Source organism: Anser cygnoides, chromosome Z (genome assembly GCF_040182565.1).
Source record: "Anser cygnoides isolate HZ-2024a breed goose chromosome Z, Taihu_goose_T2T_genome, whole genome shotgun sequence".
Lineage (NCBI taxonomy): Eukaryota > Metazoa > Chordata > Aves > Anseriformes > Anatidae > Anser > Anser cygnoides.
In genome coordinates this window covers 44798773-44823902 of record NC_089912.1, presented here as the reverse complement: position 1 = coordinate 44823902, position 25130 = coordinate 44798773, and the positions used below count along the sequence as shown (strand labels likewise).

At 40.4% G+C, this 25130-nt stretch overlaps 1 protein-coding gene across 2 annotated transcripts in view; it reads left to right on the top strand.

Annotated features, from left to right (window-relative positions):
* The window catches only part of LOC106045448 (TLE family member 4, transcriptional corepressor), a 97521-nt gene that overhangs the window by 4149 nt on the left and 68242 nt on the right, over positions 1–25130 (top strand). The window lies entirely within an intron of this gene.

Below are 25130 nucleotides of genomic sequence, written 5' to 3'. Positions count from 1 at the left end.
AACCCCCGTGCACGCGGGTAGGACCCAGGCAAGCAGGGACGGACGGGGTCTCGGGTGGTGGCTTCAGATCTGCCCGACCTCAAAAACCTGTTTGGGGTTTGCGTCTTCGAGTGATAGTGACGTTGTAAATACGCGTTGGGTGCGAAGGGACATGCGTTTGTGTGTGGGACAGACTCCCCTTTGGTTAACCTGGACGGATTTAAGCTGGAACTGCAATAGCTATTGATGCTCTGCCATGTTCCTGTCTCCCTCAGGTCTCTTACTTGGACCTTTGTCCAAAAGCAGAGTCTCAGCTTCTCAGCCACGGAAAGGGTAAATGAGCTTTCCACAAGGATGTTGGCTTGCTCAGTTTTGTGCCTTGAAATCTAGCACTTAGGCCGAGATTAGCAGGAGGTTACTCGGATGGAGCATGGTAGCGTAAATCAGAATTTCTCATTCAGTAATCTGTGTTTTTAACCTTCTCCAGAGGAGAATGAATTAAACATCTGACCTCTTTTCCAGTGAGGGAACTTTTAATATGGTGGAATTTAATACTGACAACTCATTTTAGCAAGCGGTTGAGCAATTCGCCAGTGTTGCTGGGGAGCGTAAACTGCAGAAGTAAAGAAATGGTTGAATGGGACAAGAAAGACCATCTGAAAATTGTTTTGTATGCGCTCCTGTTCAAAGTAAGGGATTTGGAACTTCTCCGGGTTGCGGAAATAGGATTTCTTTATCTTGTTGAGAGCAGACATAGAAGTCGAATGTTTTTCCCTCTTGTTTATTATTTATTGTATTTTGTATGCCATTAGCACCCCAACCCAAATGACTGGGGACGTTTGCGTTGGGTGGCACGCGATGACGAAGGTGTCGGGTTTTCCTGCCTCGCAGCGTTTTGCACCCGAAGGCCCAGACCCGCAGAAGCGTAGGTGCGAAATGTGCTTACGAAGGCTCGAGGGGAGCGGTGAGCGAACCGCTGGGAGGAGGCGGCGGTGCCTGCAGCGGGGCAGCTCGTGCTGAGCGGGGTGATGCAGGTCACGGGTGCTGCTGGACAGGCCGATGGCAGTCTCTCGGAGGTGCTGGAGCTGGTGAATGAACGCCCAGGTTGTCCCAGGTTCCCTCTGAAAAAACAGCACCGCCGTAGTGAGTGCGAAAGCAATCCACCAAGTCCGGAGTCCTCCTTTGCAGGCCACCTACGTAGCAAATGCTTGCATGTGCTTGAAAGCAGCCATTGCAGTCAAACTTGTTTATGTTTCTAGGCTCTCTGTTTTTACAGCAGTTAGCTGTATGTGGACTTAAACTGACTGTGCAAAATTATGTGGGACAATGTTGGCTTGCAAGTGAAATATGTAATTAGATTGTTTTAAGCAGGGGAAACCCGCTTAAAACCAAAACCTTTTTAATTTCTAAATGCTTTACTTCAGAAATTGTATACAATTATGGCAATGGAGACGTCAGTGATATTCTGGAAAAATTAAACACCCAGTTAAAACTAAATGTGGGGATTACGAAGGACGGTTTTAATTAAACACCTTTTTCCATTACTGTTCAGTCTGTTCAAATTAGTAGTTTAAGTATTCTGCTCTCATGCAAAACACTTAAATATTTTGTCAGATGTTGATTCAAATCAACTGCGGCTAAGAAACTTGTTCGCTATCATTCCTAAATCTGACGCTAGTTCTGTATCTTTCATGCCTCCCCTTCTATTCCCACAGCATTTTTATCCTTCCTCCTCTTGCTTCAGCGACCGCAAAATATTTCGCATCTTGCTTTATGATCGCAGTGTGGGGGCCCAATTTTGTACATATAGGGAGCTGATTGTTTCATTTGACGCGCACAAATCTTTTTTAGTCTTCCACCTTAAATCCCCTTTTCTTCCACTCAGATCTTTGAATTTTACTTGGCTGAAATTGAGCGATTCACCCTCCTCCCCTCCTCCCCCCCCTTTTTTTTCCCTAGCTTTCTAAATTCAATCATATCAAAAATCCTGAGGGCAGTTTATCACATTATGAAATACAGACAGCCCTGCAAACCACCTACTTATTATATTTTCTTTCTTTTTTTCACTTTAGCACAGAGGCATATCTGTCTTTATTTGTTTTTCTGGGCAGACAGCCTTGGTTCCTCTTAGGTTCTTTTCCAGATGTACTCGCTGGATGCCCTTGTAATGGAAAGCAGGCAATAATGCAGTGAAGTTGCCCTTCGGCGTAATTGGGCCTAGTTCTCGAGATCAGGTTAGGCTTATTCACTTATTAGATTTGCGTCTCAAAGGGTTCAAGAGCAGGACTCCCTGGAGTCCTTGGAAGTACCCTAGTAATTGGTGGCCCTGATATTTGAAACCTTTGTGTATTTTTCTGTTAAAGCTTCTGTTCTTCTTGGCTGCTCCCAGCCACAGAGTATTTATTTTTAGAGAAATTTTTCACTGGAACAGAAAATGATGGCTGTGATGGAGTCATGACTCTGTGACTTAGCAAATTGATAAAAGGATAAACGTGGAGCGCAGCGATAGTGTGTGTGCACGGCGGGCGGGGGAGCGGGGGGAGAGCATTGCTTTTCCCACCCCTCATGTGATGCTCATCATCAGTCATCCTGTGTTGATTTTGATAGAAGACTATTAAAGTGAAACCTATGGGGAATTTGTCATTCTGAAAGGAAAGCTAATGTAATTAGTACCAATTAAAGTACATTTAGTAAATTGGATTTAATCTTAATTAAGCCTGCATAATGTTGCCAATTTTTAACAATTATGTTTGAGAACATAATTAATTTAAATTTTGGTAACTGAGTAAATAGCATTAGACTGGTAGAATTAGTCATTTGTATTTTTTTTTTAAAGACAAGTGTGGGGTGTGTTGTGACATGTGGTGTTATAGCCTAAAACAGTAAGCTAATTTTTGATATTCTGTACCACTAGGATCAATAGAACTTCAAAATAGACAGATTCCAAAAAAAAAAAAAAAAAGAAAAGAAAAAAGCCAGCAAGTTGGGGATTGAACAGGTACTTCCCTACGGTTTTTAATTTCAGCATTAGAACAAATGGAAATGTTTAAGTATGGTCTGAAGATGTCCATTTCTTACCAAGTTGTGCTTTTTTTTTTTTTTTTTTTTAAGAGGCTCAGTGGATAGTTTATGAATGAATAGTTGATGTGCTGATCTATGTTTCTAATTCAGTGTTGCTAGTTCTTGTTGGTGGTCATTTGGTTTAATTTCTGAAATTAGGCTGTTTTAACGTTATGGTAAACAGTTTATTTAAATTGCTGTAATCAAACATGCTTTCTGAAGGTTTTAATTGAGAATTGTAATTATCACTTAAAATGTCTGTATTTTGCTACAGACAACAGATATTTGTGAATGGGACTAATGGAAAGCATAAATAGGATACAGCATTCGCTTCTTATTTCAATTATGGTTTTGGGGGTGGCAGTACGTAAATGCTGATTCTTCTTGGTTAGGCTTGTGTCTTTGAACTAATTCACATGCTGAAATGTTGGATTTCAGCATTTTTGAAGGAAAATTCAGATCTGTTAAGAAGCCGGGTGTTAAAAAATAAATGAAATGACTTCTTAAGATCACAGTAAAGAAAAAAAAATAAAAACAAAAACACCACCATTTCAGTCCAATCCATGTAAATTTTATTACGAGACTCGGGCAACAACCATTTGAGTGCTGCTAAAATATTAATTGGATAGAAATGAAAGGGCTCTACTAGCTGATAGGATATCATAATCATAGCTGCAGTAGTCGATGGTAAATGATGATAAATGGCATTAGGAACCTTTTAGCAAACTGTAATAACTATGAGGAGGGAAGCAGTATGGATTTGCATTATATCTGATACCCTCTAGTACCAAGTGGATTGCCAATACTGCTTGTTTAGCATTTTCTAAGGGCAATAGGATATTGATTTCTGACTTACAAGGAATGGCTCTATTTTCACCATTGAAAAGTATTGCAGGTTGTTAAGAAGAAATTGACTTGAAGAGGCCTGACTGCTGCCCATCATGGAGCAAATAAAGCAAAACTGCCGAAGCATGGTGGAGCAGCGAGATGGGGCCCTCAGCAATTTGTTGCTATTAATTTACCATGCTCGACAGCAAATCAATCGGCATCTACTTCATCTGCTGGAGAAAATGCTGTCCAGGGCAGATAAAAGGCCCTGCGTGGTATGGGGAATAGGCTGGATTGGCCAAACGGAGGCTGCAGTTAATGTGTAAATAAGTGAAATCAAGGCCACTGTTGCCGAGAAAGCTGTTTTTAATTAGGTTGGGGCTTTATAGTGAGCTATTTAAGAAAGTAGTATGGAGCTTGGAGAGTAAGGGGAGATTTATTGCCGACTGAGTTAATATATGGGTTGTACGGCATCCCAGCCTTGAGCCTGCTTGCTTCTTAAGCCTTAGTAAATTATTTTGGTAAAAGGGTAAAGATGGGAATCAATTTGTTTAATACAGGGCTGAGTTTTGACCATTTTTCATCTTCATGGCCATAAAATGCATGTATCACAGAGAATTGGTTTGTATGTGTGCCATATACATAACAGAAAAGTACTTTCCTTTTTGTTTCATTAACAATGGGCTAGTCTTCGCATGAATGTGTGTGCATACATGTGTGTACACACCTTGTTTTTTTAACACAGTCTGCAGCTGAATGTACATTGTCTTCCGTTTGAAGAATAGCTGGAGAGCCAGCTGAAATTATACTGGCTGAATTTGTTCTCCATTATGAACAGTAGGAAAGATTTAATAGAGATACAGGCAGTGGGTAGTCAGAACCGAGCTGGAAAACTTAAAAATGTGAGGGATTAGAGGTGAAATCTTGAAGACTGCGGCTCACACAGGACTATTAAGGAGGAAGGGAAAAACAAGTGTTTTTTCCATCAAAGTCGCAAAATATAAAAAATAGGTTGTCAAATCAGTTTGACAACTGAGGCTTGTTTGTCCCAGTTTTAAGTTATTTAGCCTCTGAAGCCAGTAGAATAGCTTAGAAGCTTATGAAAAGTTAGAAAAAATGTTATTCTGCAGTTAAACCAAAAACCTTTTACTTTGTAATAACTGCTGAGTTCTTAAACAAGATTCTGTGCTTTTTTTTTTCTCTTGATACAGTTGTTAGACAGCCTTCCTGTTAATTACTTAGAAGTTTGTTGTTTCTGCTTCTCTGCGAGTTGCTGTTGAACTAACCTTCCCCCTCAAACCACAGAATAACATGTATTAGGACAAGAGCTTCTATTTCATCCTGGTTTTGCCATTCATAAGCAAAGGAAAATGTCATTTTCTCCCACTTGTTTTGGCAATTCAGGCAGATGCCTTAGACACAGGAAGTAGCACAAAACATGCTGAGCAAACTTTTAAATTAAGACATACGTTCTGTTTTTACTGGCAAAAGGCTGTACTTGACAGTGCTTAAACATAACAGCATTTTTCTGCCTTTGAAAGATGCTAATTGCTGTGATGCTGCCTCACCGGCTGTGTTAGTTTATGGGCACGCTTGTAATTACTGAGAGGGCCAGTGGTGATCCTATGGTTAGGGTCGCCTAATGCTTTCTGGTGTAAAAAATTCTTGGAAAAATGCGTATGTGGTTGGTGCTTTTTTTTTTGTTGTTGTTGCAAGAAACTCTGTCACCTTGACTATTTGCAGTGAGGGACCATGTTGTGGCAGGAGCCCCGTGTTCTTTTTCAGCAGCAGGGGAGAGGAAAGACGGGAGGCAGAAGGAGGTGGTCTGCAGCTCCTGCCCGGCACGGCCGGCTGGCACGGCTGGAAGTACAGCTCCAGCGTGAGGCTCGTGCTGAGCCGCCGGAGCTCACCGCCTGCGATGCATCTGACAGAGGAGGAGAGGGAAGCCATGTCACCGTTTCATATTTAATTACATTTGCATCATTTTCTACAATGAGATTTCTTCCCATTCGGGGGCAAAAAAGAAGTACCGAGGTTGTTAAACACAGGAATAAAAAATCAGTGGATAGGTTTCAAAGTGAGGTACTTGGGTGCTGGGATGCCCAAGCTTTACAGCGTGTGTGTTAGTTTGGTCCTGCTTTATTGTGTATGCGCATTGTGGTGCAATTTTTAGTTACACACTCGCCGATCTCATTGCCAGTTTTCCTAGAGGACCTCTTTCACAGCACAAAATAGACATTAGGAAAGTAGAATTAAGGTTGCAGAGACGACTGTAACTCTGGCTTGAAAATGTTTGACTGCTTCACTCTGTAACCGAAATAAATAGCTTTTAACATAAGGATGTAGGGATGTGAAATAATAGTGATTGGAAGCTCTTCAAGGCAGGGATTCTGTGTTTGTGTGGCAGTGAAGGGGATGTCCTCACAGGTCAATCACAGTGTATGCCATGGAGTTGTTGTGCTAAAGCATGGGAACAGAGTTTTTTTCTTTTTTTTGACGCTAATACCAAGGCTGGCAAACACTAAGAATTCAGAGCTATCAATTCGGTCTTACTTTTATTTTATTTTTATTTTATTTTATTTTTATGAGAAAATACAGCATATTACTTGTGGAGTTGATGGAGAACTGGGTTTTTCAGAAACGCGTGCCAGCTAGTGAACAGAGTGATTGTAATTGTTACAGAAGTCACTTCTGCTGCTGTCTGCAGATTGAGCACATCTGTTGCCACTGACTTTCAGAAAACCTATTTAGCCACAAGGCACAGAGGGAGCAGAGCAAAGATGATAATGTGAAACACAGGAAGTATAAAATGATGCTTGCATTAACTAACAGATGACAATACACGTGAAGCTAAACCTATCCATACTCAAGAAATCTGATTCTAAGAAAGAAATTGAATGTTTGAATGAAAAAGTAATCTTTATTTTCAAATGTAAAAATATGAGGTGTCTTTAAGAATACCTGTTTGTGCCTCTGTTTATCCATGTGTTTTTACAAGTTTGGCTTTGGTTCAAGATGATATTTTTATGTTCCACTGCTACCTTGAAGTACTTCTTATGTAAAAATTTCCCCTTGATATTGTTTGTCTTAGCGGTGACACAAATGTTGTAGTAGTTAAGTGTAGTGGGAAGCATATTGGCACAATGTCGAGAGCAGGTGTCTAACTTTTTAAATCTTTTTCTTTAAAATATAATCAAAATATATCAGAAGTAGTACATTGAAGTCTACACAGTATTTTCTTGCCTGTATGGATAAGATTTAGACTTAAGGAATTGTCTTTACTAGCCCAGGACAGGTATGTAATGTTCTGGCATTGAACACTGTGGCGTTATGGCTGAGATGTTTAAATGCGCAGATGTCAGGCCAGTCAAAGTTATAGTCCCCACAGTAAACTTGAATTGGTCTCTTTATGGTTATGTATTTGTATGGTACGCTGTATTGCCAACTCTAAATGTTAAATCATGCCAGTCCTCGGAAAATCATGAGATTGGCTTAAAATTAATCACGGGATAAAAATAATATATTTGGGGTTCTTTTTATTTCCCTTCTAATTTTAAGCTGCCAAACTACACTTGGCTCATGCTCCTTAGGTTTTTCTCCAGCATTCTTCTATAATCGTTTTTTGCTAGTAAAGTGTAAAACATCCTAAGATTCACAATAAAGTCAAGGGAGCTGGATATGTGACGCAGCTGGCAAATTTTGTCGTGATTTCCTGTTCTTGGAAAGTGCGTGAGGTGTACTCTACTGAGAAAAAATAATACCAAGTTAAAACTATGTACATACTCAATTTAGAATAGCTTGTTAAGTTTTTGAGGATTATGTACCATGATGCCACAGACTTGCTGGTGGTGATTTCCCCTTCTGCATCAGGAGGAGAAGGAACACAGGATGTGGTTTTGAGTGCAGGTCTTCTAACTTGGCCTCTTTCTTTTGGTCTGCTTAAATGGTTTCTCCACAGGATCTTATACTGCCAGAGGTTTCTGACATTTGCTGGATGAGATTCAACTTCTTCAAAGGAGGAAAAAACCTCTCGCTATTATGTTTGGGATGTGGAACGTTGGCAATGAGAATGTGTGCTTTTCTTTTTCTTGTGTTTGCTTAAAAACCTCAGCAGAGCATCTCACAGTTGAGCAAAAATCAAAATCTGTCCCTTTCATGCTATAAAGAGTCTGCATAATAATAGGTCCTGCCACTAGATTTTGTTTGGCTCGTGTTGAGAGCTGTGTGCATGTTGTGGATGATCACTGAAAGCACTTTAAATTTTTAAAAATGCTGTTCTTTCCTCCATCTTAAATGCAATAAACTTCTCATGTATTTGCTCCCATCTCTTTATGTGCCTGGCTACTCTTGGTGTCTTGGTGGTTTGGGGAATATGCCAATGCAGACACCCTTAAGCCTGCATCCGTGGCTTAGCCCAGAAGGAGCAGTGGCTGCCCTGGGGCTGGCTAGCTGGTAATAATGGGTTGGCACCCCTTGCAGCAGGTAGCCTCTGTCTAGAGAGCATGGTAAGGTTGCTGCTGGCCCATCCAATGGGCTTCAGTTACCTGCGTGGCCAGTGTTTGGAAAGTCTGGCTGGCAGAGTGCTCTTACCGACAGCAGTTCAATGGCTGAAGCTGTCATTTGCTGTGTTGACATGATAGCGTTACTTAAAATTAATCATAACGCAAAGCATAGTGAGTTTTTCGCCTGGGGTCGAGGGAGAAGAGGGCATTTTGGTCGCTTGTTTTCTTTCTTGTGTCCCTCTGCTCAGCAGCAGAGATGAAACTTCATTTTGCTCGTTTTTTACAATGCAGATAGCTAACAGGGCTTCTAGTTTTATGCATTTGGATATCCAGTTAACGCATGAATTACTCCTCTTTATAACTTGATACAAATTTTAGCTTCTAAAACCCTGGAGAAAGTGGAGCAATCCTAACATTTATCTTGGGCAACCACTTTTTGCCATTTCTCAGTTTTCCCGGGGATGAATAAGGAATCTGCAGCTGTGCTTCATGGCCAAAACACTTCTGGACCTAATTTTGAAAACACAGCGGTATTCTCTTTCCTATTGATACAGGAAAGAGAGCCAAAATAACTGCAGTGCAGCCCAGCCAAGGCTTGGGGAAGAGTCAAATACGATCTTTGCAATATTTGTCCGCACATTTTTATGAAAACCACTTCACCAGTGACTGTTCAGGGCTGGGTGTCTCTGACTGTCCTCCTTCCTCACCTGGGAGATCTTGCTCAGGGTTTGAGGTGGTCGGGTCTTCATCCAGCTGGTTGACAGCCAAGAAGCCAGTGGCATTTTGGACTCTCATTTAACTCCAAAGCTGAACGAAGTCGTGTTGTGGTTTTGGCATTAAGAGAGGTGCGGGGCTCTGCTGGGCTTCTGTGGTATCTGCAGGATGAGGAGATGTGAATTCAGTATTCATCCTCTGTGGAGTACTGTGGGTCTGGAGAGAAAAGCCACTGTTGATATGAGTCCTGTTTCCTGCTGTAGGTACTTGTAGAAGCTTACATGTGTGCTTGGCTATCTTAGATCTGGAGAGGAGACCATTTAAATGGTGTGGCAAATTGGTAGTTGTGTTTTCTCTGACTGTGGGCTCACACTCTGTAGCCCTTTGTGAAAATCTCTGAACGTTTCTGTGCCTCTGTCTCCGTCTCTGAAATGGTGATGATATTTACATGACAAGAGTGATGTAAGATTTAATTTGTTAACTTACGTTATTAGATGAGAGACTCCAGAGAATCACAGAATATTGAATGAATATATATTTGCTATGAAGGGAAGAGGACTCCTTCCAAACCTGTGTCAGCTTTGTAACAAGGTCCGGCAATGCCTTTACTACTGTGTGTTTTCCTTTATCCTTATGCCCCAGGAAATAACAATAGAGATGCAAGAGGTGTCCTCCTGCTTACTCCTCTGTTAATTTTGTATTTGGAGATGAAAGTTGTAAATGGGGGCCTGGTCCTATGATAGCATTTGGAGAAGGAAAGCAAAGTGTGTAAGGCCAAAGCTGACCAAAACCCTTACGCTAGATTTTTGGTTTGAGGGAGAAGCCAAAAAACAAGGAATGATAGGAGGAAGCTAGTTAATTGTTTTTCTTCTCACATCTTGTATTTCCCTGCGGTACCATTCAGTCTGTATGACAGCCATCCAACTTTACAGTGCCCCCTTGGAAAGACGGCACTGTGGTGATGTGCAAGAGAGTCAGCTAGAATGCCACTACTGTCTGCCCTTTGTAATTTCATAAAGCACGTGACTACATAAAGCATGTAGATACCTCTTCTTAAAATATCTTGTGTTTGAATAACACAAGAAGGTTGGAAAGACTTTGTACGTAAAACACACTCTGTATGTTTGCGTCGGCGTGTCAACAGAGAATAGATAGGACATTCTTATATGCAGTTTAACCGGTAGGCTTTCTGTCCTAACTGCAGAAAACTGTTACCATCTGAACAGGTTGCTTATTTGCAGTTCCTATCAGTGTTTCTTAATTTCTGGGGAGAAACTGTGTATTTTTTCCTTAGTCTCCTCCTAAACAAACAAACAAACAGAAAAAATGCAACCATTGATGAGAGTTTCTTCTTCGTTGCTCTAAAACAGTAACTGTGGGGGACACACTGATTTCTCTGAGCATCAAAGGACTTTTTTATGTCAGTCATTTGCTGTGTATTTGTCCATGAATAAACACGGAGGTGTTACTGTTTAAAAGTAAGTTACATGTAGGTTCTTGGTTAATGCGATCAATATTGATGTCCTGTTTCCTTTGCAGCTGTGTGCTTCCATGTTCTTCTAGAGATGGCTGTTAAATCAAACAAGGCTAATAATGTGTCTTTAACATGGATAACACGAGGAGAAGGGCATTTTCCATGCACTGCTAGAAGACATTTAGCTCTCTCCTCCTCACCACTCTCCGTGGTTTATCTCTGCAGACTGGTGACGCCAAAATATTCATGATGTTTCAGTTGTTGGCAGCATAAGGAAAGTCTTACAATTTTATGCCTGTGGCATCCTGGAAATTTCTGGGGAATGGTTTGTTTCTGACATTCTCTCTAAAACCACATTTAACTGGGGATGACAATTGTTCTTGTTCTTAGGTTTGATCATGTAGATAGATATGTAAAAATAAGGAGCACCACAGAACTGTGCTAGAGTCCCCATGAGCATACGTGTGGGGTGGTTTTTTTCTGAGGTTGTGGATTTCCGCTGAAGATGAGTTTTCAAAAATGTTTATGAGACACTTTTCAGACTAGCCTTAGCAGCCTCATTATTACCCACTTTCAAACTCATATCTCTGTTATGTAGGGCCTTCCTTTGAATGTAGAAATGTCCATTTTCTTTGTCTATGCAATGTCTTTTTCAAATACACCTTTGGCCAAATAGGTTTATATACTTTGCAAATGTATGAAATATTTTGGCCTTTATTTAGATGCAGGTTACTTAGCTCTGTTTTCTGCCTGGAACTCAGGTGGTTATTTCTTTTAAAGCATTGATTTTTACCAAGTCTTTTGTGTGGGTGAGAAGAATCCTGGGATAATCTTAGTTTACACATTTTCAAAGAAAAATGCCGCTGTAAGTATGCACTGTATTAAGGGTCACGAGGTCTGTTTAAGCCTGCAACAGGACCTGGAGAGCCTGAAAATCTGTAGACGCAGGAAATACCTCTCAGTATTAATATGAAGCAAAGCACAAAGCTCCCAGGTAGATGAAATACAGCATCTGGGGATTGTGGAGACCAGGTGCAAGTGTCTGGTCTGTGCTGTCAGAGGCTTCCTGAGACCTCGGACCATCCACTGCGCCCACTCCCAGCTGAGAGGCCGGGGCATTGCAGCAGATGCTCTTGCACCACTGGTGAGATGTAAGGACAGCAGAGTGAAGGCAGAGGGAAGCTTGCAGCATGCAGGGCAAGCCGAGTGATTCATTGTGGAGCCAAAGAAATCCAGCACGTACAGCGGGTAGCTCACAGGGAAATGTTGAGGTCATGGGTGTGCCCTACATCTGGCACTGCTTGAAGGCTGAGACACCTGAGGTGGTGCTGCCAGGACATGCTGCCTTCACTTGGTAGTCTCAGACCAGAATTACCATTAGAAGAGTGATCCCGATTTTCATCTCTCCCAGGAGAGTGAGTAGAGACTGGGCTATCCAGCAGAAAGCTGGTTTGCGTGAGGTAATGATTCAGTAGAGCTGAAAGAGGAGGGATGTTGTGCTATTGCCCTGGAAAGACCGTGGCCAGCTGGAAGGGGTTGTGCTGGGTTCCTGCCCCAGACCCTTTTATGTTTTGGCCCATGGTGTTTTTTTCACGTGCAATGATTGTGAGCAGGATCTGGAAAAGGGACTTTCCTTCTGCAGTGGAAGAACTGGGAGTATTTCCTTCCCAGAGTTCACAGAAGGCTATTAGGTAGGGTGTGCTAGGAGGTGGGAAGGAGAAGTAAAGAAAGATTTAAAGTAATATATGTAATGCTCTGATTAAATTCTTTAACCACTAAGCTGTTACACAGGAGTTTCTCTGTTCTCCACCCCTTTTTATTTTTTTCAAACGTGACTGCTGCTGTGTTTCATGTGGGAATCGTTCTGGCAGGAGTTCCCAGCTCCCTTGGGGACATGGGTGGAGAAGCACTGAGTTGGAGGGGGGTGTTTGCCAGGGCTTAGTTGTGAGCTGGCTTGGATGCCAAAGACACTTCTGAACATGTCTGGGAAAGGGACTTAGAAGTGCTTACTGGGGAGCTTCAGTGCTGGAGACAGACACTCCTGCGTGCTTCTGGTGACTTCAGCGTTGTGTGTTCCCAGAACACATCCCTGTAGGTGTGTTTAGATGCTCCCCTGTGCTTAGGAATTCTTGAAAAATCATCTTGGGTACTTATCTGCTGACTTTCTGTCCAAATCAGCAGGTTTAGGCGTTATTAAAAATCCCATTACATACCTTCTTGAGACTTCACATGTGGCCTTTGCTGCCTGAGTTCTCTGCCTGGGAAGTGGAAGTAATACCATTGCTGAAGCATAACCGCAGTGGAATTTTTGGAGACCGATATGTTAAGTAATAAGAGGTGGGATATTATTACATGGGAGTCACTTAGAAGTGGCTGTGTTTATATCTCTAGACTGTAAGATGCTTGGGGCAGGGTGTTATTTCCCAAGACAGTTTTGTCCTCATTTTGCCTCCCATGTGAGTTCTGCTGTCTTTTCCATCCCAGCTGCAATTAGCATGCTCCAGTGATGTGCCTTTCGGCAGTAATGCAGTCAGTGCTTTAATTTGTATTAAGGAGGCTTGTCCCTTGGTAATCTGTCTTCCCAGCCTCTGTTCTCCATCTGGAAAACAGGATAATACTACTACTACTTTTTTTTTTTTTTTGGGGGTGGGGGGGGGATTCTGGGAGGAAAGATGAAACTACACAAAGAGCTTTCTCACCTTGTGTAGAGTGTCCCTGACTTCTTTCTGCATGCCCCCTGGCAGGGACCAGGGGTCTGCGCAACCCTTAACAAATGCCAGAGATCGGGCTTATTCCTATACACCCGCTGGCTGCAGCACAGTGGGATCTTGGTTCACTTGTACAAGTAATTATATTGTCAAGTTGAAGAAAATGTAGGTGTTGACGAAGTCTTTCATACCTCCTGGTTCCTGGCAGAATTAGTCTGGGATAGGCTTCTGGTGTAGATCTCAGGTACCTTAATTCCCAGTCTCCTCAGCTTCATTGGAATTACTACCTGCCCATTTTTTGGCAGGGTCTGCTTTGATTAATTGGTTGCAGAGGTCGGAAGAAGATAATGGCAATATGAGTTGTCAAAAGATTAGGCAAACCCTCTTAGTATTAGATAGAGAGGATCACAGCTTCGCTTGAGTCTTCTCAGCATGTCAGTACCCCGTGTGTGAGAACCTGTAAATGTAGTTTTGACGGTAAAAGGAAGTTGGGCATTGGACAAAAATACTAGTCAGAAAGCTGTTTTAAATACAAAATAGAAGAAGAGTTTCATATCTGATGTTTTCCACTGAAATACTGCTGTGCTTTTCCACCTTCTTGAAGCAGTGGGACTTTGAAAAACCAGGTCACTGTCTCTATGTGAGCATCACGTTGCTACTACCTTTCTTGGTAACTAATTTTGGATGCAGAACAGCTGTGAAGTTAGTAGGACTGTAACAGCTCTTCGTGCATAGTCTACTTTGGTCTGTAGAGGTGGAGAAAACCTAATTTACAACTAGATCGTATGGGCTCTACAAAGGCTTTGCAGCAGATTTTGAGAGTAATGTTGTATAGCCATGGGTGGCACTGGCAGAAAATGACATCTGTTTTTAAAACTTCACTTAAATGTCCTCAGTTAAGATAACGTATGGTTTGGGGTGCATGTAGATGGTTTCCAGGAGTGTGACTGAAGTACTCACAGGTGTTCTTTGACCACCTTAGAACAGACTCTCTCAGGTCGTGCTAACTGAGTAGCCTGGGAGACCAGAGGTCAGCAAGATTTGATTATGTTGAGTATTTCTTGGTCAATTCAACAGGTAGCAGCTTAAGGGAACTTCTGTTTTGTGTTCATGAGCTGAAGTTATGCCTGTGTGGGCAAACTCAATGCAACAAATGTTGATGACTTAAAAAACAATCCTATTTCACTTCTCTTTCCTTTGACTTCACCTACACCACATAATATGTTATAATAATGAAAAGTGACTTTTTCGATAAGGAAATCAGTCATTTTAAACTGCCTTCCCGTTATATTAAAGGTTAATATTTTCCAACTTAATTCTTTTAACTTCACTGAAGCTCACACAAAGAAAACCCAGCCTGAGCTATCCACTAGTCATCAAACCTATTTCCCTTCCTCCTCCCCCTGGCTTTTTCCATTGTCTTTGTGAAAAACAGACAGTGATTATTCACGAACAGGTTTGCAAACAAACTGTAGGTAGTTCAGTGATTTTAAGGTTTCCTTGTATTCTGGCAAATTTCTAATGCAAACAGAATCACACAACTAAGTCTCTAATTGTCATGGGAAACTACTGTTATGAAAGGGAATAATTATAATAGTTTGTGCAAAACAGACTCTCATAAAACAGAATAGATACAACCTTTGTCTGTTTTTGTGGGTAAAAATATTAGGATTTGAATAAGTGCTTTTCATATAAACACTTGCCTGAAACCTTTTTGATTAAAAGGGTGGAGAGATTACAGACCTAGCTAACTAAATATGAAATTAACAAGCCCGGAGACTGCATTTTGGTAAACCATAGAATTACTCCGTGGCAAAAAGCCACATATCCATTAAAAAAAAAAAAGAGAGAGAGGGGGAGAGACACAAGGAAATGTGGTTTTGCTGTCTGTCATGCTGTCTGCTATAACTGAAAAACATACATTGTTTTGAGTTGTTTTCTTTCACAGTTCTGACCACAACATTTAATTACTTAATCTGACCACTGCCAGGCTAGTAGTCCACCACTCGTTTTCACCAGTAGGTATTTATTATTCTGAATTCACTGCACAATTGTGCCTGGGTGATTTGGTTTACCAGATGATATAAGACATGGCTGCAAGGACTAGTTGAAACTTGCAGCTGAAACAGATCGTGATGCTAACCCAAGAGGTGAAAAGGTTGTTGTGTGGTTGATAGGAACACGTCTTGGTTTGCAGCATAGTGGAGGAAGTGAAACAGAGTGCCTTCCCATGCTGAAAGGAGTATCGGTATATGTCACAAGACGAGAGCAGCTTGCCAAGAGCGCTGCGGTGTGGTTTGCTCTTTTAACTGTGTTCTTGTTTTCTGACTTGAAGGAGGAAGGTGTTGAGCACTCACAAGGAGTCTCAGCATAGAGGCTTTGGGTGTCTGAGACTGCAGTTTTCTGTGCGCTTCAAGCTGGCAACAGATGGCATTGATAATGAAGGGGGTGATCCAACATTTGTCTTTGTATCTTCTTCTTTGGGTTAACCCTAGGGTAAACTGGGTCTGGGAATGGGATTTGTATTTAAGAAAAAAATAAAGGAAGTTTGGGTTAGTTTTAACTTGGATAAGTTCCTGGTTTGGTTCACCACATACCCATGAAAAGACTAGCAGCACAGGGGTGGGTTGAGCAGGAGCAGCTGTTTTACAGGAGCAGTGGCACACTTTGGTGCCCGTTTTTACACCAGTTCACATGAAAACCACAGCAAAAGCCTTCTATCTCCAAAACAGGTAGAACATAACTGGTGAGAGCACTGCCCATGTTTCTGACCCAGCTGTCTTTACAGGGGGGTCATGGGTGCTGAACTGCACTAACTTTGTGGAGGAATCCAAAAGTGATGATGAGAGCACGTTTTAAGAAGAAATATGTTCATGTTGTTATCACATGGTTAATCTGTTGATAGAATTGATCATTTACCCCTTTGATGTGCTGGCTTTTGACCTATTTCCCATGTTCTAGATGTTTTTATTAAAGTCTCTGTATGCAAAATGATGAGGAGCACATTTAACATATGGCACATCTTGAGTATTTATCTGAAATTAATGCAGTTCGTAGGAACTCTTCACATAAAGTGTGATCTCACAGGGAGTTATAGCACTGGAAGAGGTTTCATGGAACCTACATTTCTGCACCAGAGAGTTCTCCTTTGCTCCATACCTCCTGTTCTGCTTTTTACAGCATTTTCTTAAAATTTGTGTTTCTTTAAAAAGTTCATGTTAGGTTGAAATCCTTCATGGATAAAAGGTATTTGAAAACTTCTATAATGGTGATTTAATTTCAAGAGAAATGTAATTTAGTGTTGCTTGACTCAGAGTCTGTCCTGGTAGGAGTTTTACTGGGGAAATGCCATTCAAATGAATTGAATATGAAGATGTACTTAGTGTATCCAGCTGTCTTGGACAAGCGAATTTCCTGGATGTATTAAGCATTCATGTCTTACAAGTGTCTTAACATTTGCTTTGCAAATGTGTCCTCTTAGAAGGTTAAAAGGCGTATTGTAAACTGCCTGATTATTTTAGATGTACTTCACTAGCGAAACTACCACTTGTTAGATATTCACATTTTGAAGGATAAAATTACCTGTTCTTTTCTAGTCCTCCTCCACTTAAGAGAAAACTGGTGAGTGCTGCAGGGAACTCCAGTTGCAGAAATGCTGAAATCCGAATAGAGTTATTGTCAGCAGAGGTAGTTACGGTCCACAGTGATTGAAATTATGAGCCATGACAATTCTTATCAATATTTTTCCCTCTATAGGAGTCAGGGCTACAGACTGTTACTTTGTTGTTGCTCGCAGAAAAGCAGCATTTCGCTGCAGCAAGAATCCTTTCCCGTTAGGCTAATGGTGGCCCCACGTTTTACTTAAAAAAAATAAAAATAAAAATGTGGGTACAAAGCAGTGTTGTCTGAGTGGCGGCAGAGATGTGTGAACTGCTGGAACATTCAGTGTTTCACTACTGTGTGAATCTGCTCAGTGTGCCAGCTCCACGGTGCTGTCCCACCTACACTGTGGGCAGCCTGCCCTAGAGAAGAGGAATTGGGATTCTGCTGCCTGTGCCAATGTGTGTGGGGTGGGGTGGTGAAAGCCCCGAGCAGCAGGGCTGGTGGCAGTTCATCCTAGCTTGCCTGTCCCCAGGGTGCCATGGCATTGAGGTTCGTGGCTGATAACTTCATTAGAAATGTGGTATTGTCTCGTCATCTCAAAACATGATGAAATCAAGAGTCGGCACCTGAAGCTGAAATTTCCAATTATGTTCAGAGTAAAAAAAAAACTTGTGCTCTACTACACACCCTTAGCATTTTATATAACTTTAATTTGTCTATTGAGTGTTGATTAAAAAAAAGTTCTCTATAGGTGGGAAAGGGAGAGAGGTATCTTAAATGTAATCAGATTCTCAGATAATCTCTTGATTCCAGAAGAAAGAACTTGATAAAATACCTCCAAGGGACACAATGGAACATCTATTTATTTATCTTCAGAAAGATTTAACAGGTATCATACTTCTACAGGGTTTAAAAATGGAGATGGTAATGTGCTTTATTTGGATGTGTGTCATCGAAAGGATCGAAAGTGGATGTTTGATTATAGCATTGCTTTAAAATCCACTGCACTATTCTTTCATCTCTTTGGGGGGCATAATTAAAATTAAATGGTTTTGTGTACTGGCTTAAGAAGGGTAAGATTTTTATCTACTAAATTATGTCAAATACCAAAGTTTGTTACCTTAATGTACGGAAATTACATCTGAGTATTGCTCATTTTCATAATACAACAGGAAGGTGCAGTGGAAAATGAGTTAAATTGTTGTTTCCTTTGCATAGACTACTTTTCCTTAAGTAAACTTTTTTTTTTTTTTTTCTGAATTTCTTAACTAAATGATAACTATCCAACACATGGTGTGAAATCTCTGGGTAGGAAGAAGAGATGAGGATTGGAGGTGAAACAACACAGTGATCTAACAGTGTTGAAATTCTTGTAACCAGACCTAACAAATCCACTGCACAGATCAGTGTGCTGATTCCTAGTATTTATCTTTTTAGAAGCAAACATAAACAAACGTAATTATAAATGAACTGAGCGGGCTTTGGGCTCCAACATCCATGATCTGCAAGGATGAGGTAGCAAAGACAACCAGAAGTGGAAGGTGGAAGACAAGTAGTAACCATATTCCTGATGCAGAAAGGCTGGTTCCTGATCTCCAGATGAGTTTGAAAGAGAATAAACCAAGTTCAATAGCTATGGTGCTTTTTTTTTTTTTTTATGGAGACTTGCCTTTTTTTTTTCCCTTTTTGTAAGTTCATCGGTCAACTTTCTGTAGTTCATTTAAACCTGGAGCAGCACAATGTTTGCTGGATAAACTTTTTCTCTTTTTTTCTTTTTTTTTTTTTTTTGTCAGGAGGAAAGCAGAAATGTGTTGACAGTGGTTGCATGGAGTTGGTGGTCAGGACTGGACTAGTACAACCTCGTACATGTAACTGGAGTCTGGCACAATCTCCATAGCTCTAAGGCTTGATAGTGTATCAGCTTCTTAGTGATGACATTGGGAGCATACTGCTCCAAAGCACTGGAACTGGAGAGTGGAGGTCGGATGATGAGGGCCTATAGCTTCTTCTGAATGTTTTCTTTCTTCTTTTTGTCTACTTGCAAATGAAGGGCAAGTGTTGGTGGGGATCAGGAGTGAGAGCTGGGCACTTGATCAGGATCAGGAGTGAGACCTGGGCACTTGAACCAGCTCTAACTGTTTTGTGGAGGGAAAATGATTTTAGTGTTTCTTTTGTGTTAACATTTGAAAAGAGCATCGGAGTCCCCTTTCCTGAGCACTGTTTGTATAAGTTTTAAAAGCATGGTTTTGTCTGGATTAACCTGGTATTCAGCCTTTTGCTAAAAAGCTGGCTCCTTAATATTTTTCCAGTGCAGCTAAGGACATCCCAAAGTAACGATAAGTCTACTGAGAATGGGTTTTGACTCTCACCTTTCGTTGGTTCTTTATGATGTACAGATTGAAACTACTGATCAGCAGTATTTCTCTTTGATTACAATTCCTTCAACTCCTGATAAACAGAGTATGAATTTGTGATGTAAATAGATAGGGGACTTACTGCACCAGGTTAAATTGAAACTGTGCATTAAAAGCACTATATGTATGTAGTTGTATGGCCAGTCTGAGATTGGCTTGTGTCGTTTCCAGTAGGTACAGAAGAACTGTGTTCAGACTGTTTGGAGGGATGTGTGAGGGGATGGGTCAAGCAGTAAGAGAGCAGTGACAGTGCATGTTCCAGCATTTCAGCTGTTATGGTCAAACATTAAAATGGAAAATTCTGGCCTAATTAGTTATGAGATGGACACAAAAGATTGAGCTCAGAGCTAAAGCTGCCTTAGTGGGATGCCACAGGTTTATAAGCTTAAAAAGAAAAAAAAAAAGCTTAAATAAGCTTTAAAAAAAAACAAAAAACAAAAAACCAAAAACAACTGTGAAGTCAGATTCCTTGAGATGGTGGAGCAAGCTGGAATCTTCTCATTCTTACAGTATGAGGCCATATTTTACAAAGTATGTGATCCTATGAAGTGTCCTGTGTGAGGATTGCTGGTAAGTGGTGGGATAGTACCTTTTAGGGTACTACAGTGCTCTACTGATGTCTTTCCTGAAACACCACCGTGCTTCACAGTGGTCCCTTCTTACTTGTTTCAGTCTGCTTTTTGAGCTCTCTTGGAAGAAGGGAAGTTGAAGCCAGTTTCTGTCATTTTAAATTCCATTTGCAACCTTTCTTCTGGATGCTCTGCAAGTATTTCTGGCATGGCAGGACAGGATGCAGCTTGCTACCTGGTGGCAGCCTGAAGAACTGAAGATGAGACACTCCAGGCAATGCATTTCTGTGTCCTTACTTGCTGGAAGACATTGATATTAACAATAAACATGAGTTCCTCAAGTGACAGGCTTGAAGCAAGTTTGTTAGCTCACTTGATTTTCTTTTTATTGTCTTAATCATGAATAGTTCAATATGTATCTTTTCTTGTTCAGTTGAGGTCCATGTTGTTCTTGAGACATTAAATAAAAGCCATGTCTTATCACTTCAGCAGCCCATGGATTGGGATGTATGTTAGTAAATTGATTTTGAAAATTGTGCCACTTCAATCTATTGCTTATATTGCTGTCCTCAATATTTTGTACAAAATAAGCACATAAATTAATTTATTAAAGGGTAATTATCAAGTTTACAGTACTCCATAGGCTTAGTTGCAATGTTTATAAAGGAGGTTGATTAGGAAAGTGAGGGGGGGTAGGTGTATGTGTTTATTTAGCCGGATCTTGTTGTTGCATTCAACTCTATAAGTGCATTTCATACAAATAAAAATTAAACCTTCTGTTGCTCAAGTTTAGTGAAGAAGTTTTCTGTTTAATGTCTCTCTCACTAGAGATCTTTGTCCTCCATTCTCTCTGAGTACAGGACTAGATTCTTTGCATCTCTGTTTCCAAACAACATTCCTTAATGGCTGAAGAGGAATTTTATATTCAGGGCTTGCAATATTTTCTCCAGTTCTGTAGAACTGGAGTAAGCACTTCCAGACAACAGTCTGTGATTAAAACAAAACACATTCTTCTTTATGAAAGAAGAGTTAATTTTCTGTGAAATACTAAGATTAGCTTTTTTGCTCGCTTTATTCAGGATCGTGATATGTCTCATACAGTATAATAATGTTTTTTTCTTCACTAATTTGTGAAATGCTTGTTTAGATACTATGGGTGTGTGCATGTGTTCTTGGTAAGCACTTAATAAACTAGATTGATCTTTTTGGCAAAGGCTGCATTGTGTAAAACAAATTAAACCTGAAATAACAGTTGTTTCAGATTATTTTTCTGAAAGTGTAATTGCATATATTCTTTTTCCTACTGGCTGCTGAAATGGGTTTCCCAATAGTGTTTTATTATTCTGTTTTATTTCAACAATACATATATAGTAGTTTTGTTTCCATTCCACTGACAGACCTACAGCCTCCAGTGGTAATTCTTTACCAGCAATTTTTTATAATTGTAATAACTATGGAACTTCATGAAATGTAGTGGAAATATTTTTCCTGAAGTTTATATACTATAAATAAAATCCCAATTTTGCTTTTTTCTCTGCTAAAAAGGAATGCAAATGGAGATTTTTAAAGCAACAAATAGATTCTCAACTCTGTATGTGTTAGAACATTTCTGAGTATTTCAATATCTGAAATTTATATGACTCCTGCTTCTCTCTTAGGCTCCAGTTGTGTTAAGAATTGGGACGTATGCTAAAATACTTAGCAAGGCACTTAAACACGTTCCTATATTTTACCATGTGCTTAAGTCCAACTGTTGCTGTGTGCAGCAAAGGTGAATTGAACTAAGTCCCTAGGTGTTACCGTCAAGGGGATTCAGGAGTGTAGTGGTCTGTTGTGTGCTCTCTCCTGCATGCAGCTGGTGGCTGCTGGGCAGCAGTTGTGCCACAAGCACCCTGACACCAGTAACTAGCTCTGTTCTGGGCTGGGCTGCCTCATGGGGGCTTCTTCTGCACAGCCTTGCCCACAGGCTTATCTGCTGAACGTTTTTCAGAATTACCAAGTTTTCAGAGGCACTTGCATATTTGAAGGTCAGATTTTTAAATATACTGGTCTGCATATCTAGGCAATTAAGCACCATTTAAATATTGCTCCCTCATTGCTTTGGTCAAAAAGATGTTGTTGGCTGAGCTGAATTAAGCAGTTGCTCTTGTGTTGTATCCTTTCAGTAATTTTGAGGGACTATTGACTGATACAGGTCCTCATTCCTTTACATGGGTCAGATTCAGGCACAATGATTTTGTTATCGTCTCTTTATATGCATACCAAAAACGTAGGAGAAAACATATATTTATTAACATTATAGTTAGTAAATGTTCAACCATTCATTTAAAGAAAAAAAGCAACAATGTAAATTGTTATGAAAAGAGCTTAAAACTGTTAAAATAGTGTTTTTTTCTTAGGTGGCTCTCAGAGTGAGTCAGACAATACAAGCTTGTGTTAGATAAGTAAAAAGACAATTCCAACTCGAGCCTTCGCTGCCTGCCTCTCCCTCATCCTTTTTGGTTCCATGCTGGTGTGTTTTTATGCAAAACCAAACACCTTTTGTGTTTAGGGAAAGGAGTAATAGAAGTGTCGGTGTTTGTTAACATATTTGACAAACTATGGCAGCAAAAGCTATCCTTTTTATATTTTGGCATGAACAATTGCCCTTTTATTGGGCCATTAATGCTATTTCAGAGCATCATGCTGTATCCACAGGCAATAATTTAGCAGCTGTTTATCAGGAGCTTTCATAAAGCTTTGAATAGTATTATAACATTCAGTAACCCTAACAACAGCATTTCAGAATCTGTGCCGGTTTAAATGGGATATCCGTGAATGTAGTTGTTCAGGGATGCGTGACCCACATAACCTATAAATTTGATTGGAAGTTACAGTGCTGGCATAGGCTGATGGATAGCAGATTAGAGCCCTGATTAACCATGTGATTCACAGGCTGGGAATATATTGTCCTAAGAAAGATTCATCAGATGCAATCAGAATTTCAAGTGGTCAGATGAAATTCAAATGCGCTCTGTGCTTTTTCTTTTTTTTTTTTCCTTGTGCTTTTTTCCTTAGGTTGCCCTCCGTTATTTATTTATTTATTTATTTTATTTCCAATGCTGAAAAATACTTCTTTGATGAATCTGCTCCTCACCCTAAAGCTGTCTGTCTGTTATTCATCAGAAAGCAGGTCGCAGTTCAGTGAGCAGAAGAAAAGATTTTAATAGAAGCTGTGCCAAGGGCTGTAATGCATCATTTTAGGGCCCTAATTACATTACAATGACAAATATCAATGGTGACAACAGCAATAACCTACATCCTTTAATGGCTATGCTGGAAAAGGAGTTTGGGCGCTGCGCCATTAGATTAGACTTGGTTTCAAAACATAGGCCATTAGAAGTGTGTGTCCACAGCATTATTGGCCGATAACTGAAGCCCAGTGGAAAGGCCTGTAAATAAATGATGCCTCTCTAAAGCTTGGTCCCATGGGACAAAGGAGGCAAAATTAGATGGCCGTGGAAGCAGCAGTGTTTCCGAGGCAACTTTAGCTTTCAATGTGAGGAATTGGCTGCCTTATTTTATGAAATCATACTTTTTCCTTCTCCTGCCAATTAGGCTGATCATGAAAAAAACATTGGTATGGCATCTAAGAGAAAATAGAAGGTCTTAAACTGCTATTTAAACATATATTTCTAAAAGTCTCTGTCAACATGGAAATGTAACGCAGACTTGTGTTTTTGTTTTGTCTCTTACTTTGTACATTACGCCAGTGGGAGTTTTCAGGTCTTGTCTAATCATGGTTGTAGTAGGCCTACCAAGACGCTAGCCTGCATTATCAGTGTCTACACCTTCAGATCTTAGGGTGTCCTTGTGAGAAATCCACTCTAACTAGCTTTAGTTGGTTAGCTTTTTGTCAAATTGCAGTTGTAATAAGCACTTGAGTGTATTGCTGTTGGATTGTTCTATGCAGTTAATTGCAAAAGTGGTTGCAGTGCCATGGCAGAGGATACTTTGCTTTTACTAAATTAAAATGTCTAATTTAAGATTTGTTTTGTACATCACTTACTTTTGTTTTTTATTTTTTTCTTCATACTAAGCAAAAAACAAATACACAAAAGGTGTGTTTTGGTTCTTGAGTTGTTACGGTTTGGGATCATTAGTTTAATACCTAACACTGAGCGAGGCGATGAGAAAACATTCTTGCATCGCTGAGTGTTGTTGTGTTAACTGTTCAATTCTGGACCACTGGAGATGCTTACTGCAGACAACATTCCTCGGGCAAAACGAACAGTATCCTCAGGCATCCCTGCCATCTTTACACTTAAAATAATAAGCATTTGTTTAAAAATGCCTTTCACATTTGACTGTTTGAGTACACAGCATGCATCAGGAGACTTTAGAGTTAAAACACCAAACATGCTTTGTGCCTTTTTTTACCCATGTGTTCTCAGCTGCGTATAAATCCACTTTGAATTCTCAAATCATATAGTTTTCTGCCTCTGATAACCTGCTCATTGCTATAAGCTGACAAATGTGCTGTGTGAGCATACAGCTTGCCCATACTTTTTGCTATAAATACTTGCTGATGGCTAAAGAAACAAATTTGTTGGTATGAAATTACGATTTAGAGAAATTGTATGAAAATTTGGGAAAGAAGCAAGACCCCCTTAAAATTTTGTATGCTGCTTTGGGCATCATGTTTCAGTCCCAAGCACTGAATGTCCCTCTGCCATCGAGTCCAGCACCTCTGTGGGGTTTCAGAGTAGCTGGAAGAAGGGTTGACTGTAGTGCATTTCTGATGCTTTTGGCAACACTTATAAGAACATGAACCTAACATAAACCTAGGTGAACTTCATCTGCAGGCCATGCTCTTGGCTCGTTTGTAAAGGAGCTTCTGATTTTTTTATTTTCTGAATTTAAGGAATAATTGAAGCGTAATTAAAGTCTTCCCAGCAATATCTGCAGGCACTGGAGGGCTAATGCTGAAGTGCTAACCCTTTCTGGAATATTTTTGAAATTATTGAAGACTTCATCCTCGAATATTCAAGAATAGTTCAGTGTCTGTTTTACAGTTCTCAGTGTCTGTTTTGGCAATAGCAAGAGGCATCCAAAGACAACTTTCTGAGGAAGTTGAAAAGCAGTTGCTTTAGAGTCAAGCCCCAAAGCATTGTGGAATAATAAAGTGGATTGTGTACCCTTTGTGAAGTCTCCCTGTCTCTGGCAGACAAAAGCAGAGCAGGTCTTTTGAGGTTGTCAGACTGCACAATGTGTCATGTCCTTCCTAGCATTTGTGCACG